This window comes from Mus caroli, chromosome 5 (assembly GCF_900094665.2).
Source record: "Mus caroli chromosome 5, CAROLI_EIJ_v1.1, whole genome shotgun sequence".
Lineage (NCBI taxonomy): Eukaryota > Metazoa > Chordata > Mammalia > Rodentia > Muridae > Mus > Mus caroli.
The window spans coordinates 2,332,087-2,336,604 of record NC_034574.1 but is presented as its reverse complement, the minus strand read 5'-3'; the positions used below and the strand labels follow the sequence as shown (position 1 = coordinate 2,336,604).

General features: G+C 42.0%; 1 protein-coding gene across 2 annotated transcripts in view; it reads left to right on the top strand.

Annotated features, from left to right (window-relative positions):
- Positions 1–4,313, top strand: part of LOC110295311 — a 36,871-nt gene extending 32,558 nt beyond the window's left edge. Inside the window, exon 8 of one of the 2 annotated variants that reach the window (XR_002378044.1) lies at positions 4,228–4,301. The gene's annotated coding sequence lies outside the window, so the exon portion shown is untranslated. Of the gene's footprint in view, positions 1–4,227 lie in introns of both variants that reach the window. The other variant, XM_021163827.1, reaches the window with a different exon arrangement.
- The last annotated feature ends 205 nt before the right edge of the window (positions 4,314–4,518 follow it).

The following is a 4,518-nucleotide window of genomic DNA, read 5'->3' as shown; positions in this document are numbered from 1 at the left end:
TCTCTCTCTCTCTCTCTCTCTCTCTCTCTCTCTCTCTCTCTCTCCTCCCCCTCCCTGTACCCTCCTATGTGTGTGTGTGTGTGTGTATGTATGTATGTGTTTACTTATTTAGGAAATTAGAGAAATACTCTTAAGGAAAATGGTAGGTGTGTGTAAGGAGAATTGAGGTAATTGCTTTCTACTGAAAGAGGGCGAAAGTTAAGTTTCTTCAGGTTAAGAAATTTCATTACAGAAAGCCGCAGACAGGGGCCAGGAAAAACGAACTCAGGGTTGGATTACTCACCAAGGGGATTCTCCCAGCTTCATTAACAAATTCAAGTGCCCTTCTCCCTACTCTATATAAATAAGTATTGCAGCTTTTATTTTCTACTTTATTTTCATTTATCATAGACAATACTAGTTTTAGTATTGACATGTTTATATAAATGCCTTTGAAAATATGACTAACTTAGGTAACTATTGGAACTACTTTTTTGCATTTTGGGTTGTGAGCCTAGCCTTTCATGGCTGAGACATCTTTCTAGCCGTGGAATTTTTATTTTAAACTTTGTGTGTGTGTGTGTGTGTGTGCTCGGGTGTACATGGGTGCACTTGCCTGAGTGTGCATATGTAGAGGCCAGAGGTCAATGTTAGGTGTCTTCGTCTACTGTTTATCACATTGGTTTTTGAGACAGCAGCTAGACTAGCTGGCCTTTGGAGTCTCAAGGATCTGCCTATCTCCCTGCCCCTTCCAACCACTAGCACTCAGCTGAGATATGTGCCACTGTTTCTGTAGGCATGGGAATCCTAAACTGGATAGGCATGCTTGCACACTAAGCAGTATATCCAGCCAAGCCATCTTCCTAACCCCAGCATTAATTTTTTAAATGATTTTGTTTTGCAGAATTTGAGAGCTGTGACCTTTTGCTTTTTCTCTGCTGCAGTAGTATACAGCAGCAGTCAGGTCTGCTTAAGAACATAAGGACATAAAGGCAAGGGTTGTATTCTCTATGTGCCATTGTCATTGACTGGGCCGGAGCCTGGCCTCTCTCAGGTCTCCCTGGCTAATCTTTTTCTCACCTGCTGTCTTTGTTGGATTTTTCTTTCATTGCCCTGCTTATGACAGTATGAAATTTTGATAGTGCCTGTCATCACAAAGCTTTTATAATAACTGGTAGTAGTGACCAGAAGCAGATAGAAAACAAAACAAGGGGTATTACTAGAGAACAGATCAACTGTTGTTATCACAGTAATCTTCAAGCCTCAACTCATCTTTGTCTTTTTTCTTGTCTTACATTTCTCATGTTCTTTTAGTATCTTTTCCTGTGTAGGTTTGTTCTCACTGTTTACTTTCTGATAAGGGCCCTTAAAGCAGTTCCTGGGTGTTCACTCATGAAAACCCTAATTTTTTTCTCTCTCAAAGCTCAACTCAACTTTCATCTTCCTACAAATGACCCTGGCCTCCCTGACTCATACATTTTTTTTTCTCTTGAATGCCCAGCTCATGTTATTCCCGTCCCTCCCCCCCCCCTTCCTGGTACTCATGGTGGGATAAATACTACATTTCTCCTTGTAGGATATAGAACTCTCACTGCTGGGTGTCTTGAGCACATTGTTAACCTTTCTCGATCTCCATTTCCTTGCCTATGAAATCGGGATTAGGACAGTTGCATGCCCACATGGGTAAAGTGGTGAATTTTTACTTATTCTGTAGCCTGTCATTTTGTCTGAATAAAGGTGTGCTTTGCCATGCAGAAGCTTTCTAGGTTCATGGAATCCAATTACCTAATGGTTAGTCCTAGAGCTCGTGTTCTATTCAGACATTCCTTTCCTGGGCCAATGAGCTCAAGAGCTTAACTATCTATATTAAACAGGAATAAACAATAAGCTGTGAACAAAGTCTTCTTTTGCTGAAACATGATAACTATTGAAAGGTGTTTTGTTGTACATATATTTAAGAGCTTGTTGCACAGATTTGAACCCCAATACAAGCAAGGTTCTAGAAGGATTCCACCACAACACTACCATTATTAATAACAGTGGTTGATACTCAGGAGGACAGCAAAAGTCTTTCTGAACAGCTAAGTCACCTAAATGAAACTTTTAAGATGAACATGTTAAACATAATTATTTCCAAGCATGGAAAGTGGAAGCAGAGAATAGTGAAAAGGAAACTGGATTTTCAGTTCAGTGTTTCCTAGTGCTTAAACTTTCTTTTAAATAATAAAAATAGATTGTTCCTGTTGTTATAATAATAATAAAAAAAGAATACAACTTAGGATTGCTCCTGTCTAAAGGAAATACAGGGACAAAGAGTGGAACAGAGACTAAAGGAAAGGCCATCAAGAGACTGTCCCACCGAGAGATCCATCCCACAGGCAGACACCAAACCTAAACACTATTGCTGATGCCAAGAAGTGCTTGCTGACAGGAGCCTGATACAGTTGTCTCCTGAGAGGCTCTGCCAGATCCCGAACAGTACAGATGAGGAGGCTTGCAGCCAAACATCAGACTGAGCACAGGGACCACAAAGGAGGAGTTAGGGGAAGGACTTCAGGAGCTGAAGGGGCCTTATCTGGCATCAGTGGGAGGGGAGGCCCTTGGTCCTGTGAAGGCTCAATGCCCCAGTGTAGAGTAATTCTAGGGAGGTGAGGAGGGAGTAGGTGGATGGGTGGGGAAGCATCCTCAATAGAAGCAGGAGGAGGAGGAATGGGATACGGGGCTTGCAGAGGGGAAACCAGGAAAGGGATAATACTTGAAATGGGTTTTTTGTTTGTTTTGTTTTTTGTTGTTGTTTTTTCCCTGAGACAGGGTTTATCTGTATAGCCCTGGCTGTCCTGGAACTCACTTTGTAGACCAGGCTGGCCTTGAACTCAGAAATCTGCCTGCCTCTGCTTCCCAAGTGCTGGGATTAAAGGCATGGGCCACCACCGCCTGGCAATGTTTGAAATGTAAACAAATAAAATATCTAATAAAAAAAAGAACACAACTTATACAAGACAGGAAAAACTCTTTATACTCAGGGAGCAGATCTCTTCTAGTGTGGATAGGAAAGAGTAAAGTGCAAAGAAAAATGCCTGAAAGCTGTGGCAGCATTGGAAGGAAAGAAGGGACAGAAATAGGGGCCCAGATAAGGTGGTCTACTTGAGATCAGCAGGAAGGTGTCCCTGGAGGAGTGGGGCTTAATCAATACTCAGAATACTGCACACCTTGTGTCCTCTCACATGTGCAAAGTCTAGCTTTTCAAAAAGATATCAAAGTAGAAGTAAGACTGCTTAGGGAACTGTGGGAGAGAGAGGGTGCAGTAAAAGGTAAATGTGAAAAAACATTGTTGTATATATGTATGAAAAATATCATAATTAAAGCTATTGTCACAAATAAACAATATGCAATAATGAAAACACCCCAAACTATGATATGGGGGTCAACCAGAGGGGTTGGGAAGGGCACAGCAGGCAGTGTGTGCAGAAGCAAAGGTTTCCCCAGACGTAACAGGGTTGTTCAGCTGGACTTGCACTAAGAACTGTTTGGAAGCAGACATTTCAGGTGGAAAAGGAAAGCCATGCGGTTATGGTTTAGAACAGTTTCAGAGAGATGAGAAATCAGTTAATGAGGCTGCGCAGTTGCCCTGGGATGGGAGACTGTGTGCTCAGGGGCCGCAATGGCTGTTTTGCTGCTGTGTACCCATTCCTGGGTTTTCTCACTGCATCCATTTGAAACAGATGGCTTCTCTTTTGCCATGTTGATTTTTTTCTGGGAGTTTTTTTGTTTGTTTGTTTTTGTTTTTTCAAGACAGGGTTTCTCTGTGTAGCCCTGGCTGTCCTGGAACTCACTCTATAGACCAGGCTGGCCTCGAACTCAGAAATCCGCCTGCCTCTGCCTCCCAAGTGCTGGGATTAAAGACGTGCACCACCACGCCCGGGGGTCTGGGAGTCTTTATACTGAGTGTGCACTCACACTTCAGGGTGGGCTGAGTAAATCCTTCACAGTCACTTAACTTGATTCCTTTCATGTTGGCAGAAGGAAAGGAAATCATTTGTGTTCGCTTTTGTACTTGAACTTTTACGTGCCAAATTTGCTCCACTGTGTGTGACTAATTTAAGTTTGAAACTGTTGTGACCATGCCCAAGCTTTTCAAGTGATAAACTCCTGCTTGGAAAATACTACACTTCTACAAAAAATAACACACAACTTGAGTTAACATTGTATTAGATGTGCCCAGCAATTACTGTGTCCTTTTTCTTTCAGGCTCCCACTGTGATTTTAATGATGCCTACAAACTCTTTGAGAATGATTGAACATCACAATTCCTTTAAATTAAAAACCTTGAATTCTATTGAATATTTTGTAGAGTATTTTATTACTTAGACATTATGACTTGTCTACTAATTTAAGATTGGGTTGAACAAGATTTTGTCATTATTTAAAAGATTTGGGAATTGTGCGCGGGACCTGAGACTGCATTAGTTAGGGAAGCAGAAACCGGCCTGAGTAGGGCCACAGGCCTCATCCGGCCGGATCAGCACCAGAGTAGCTAGA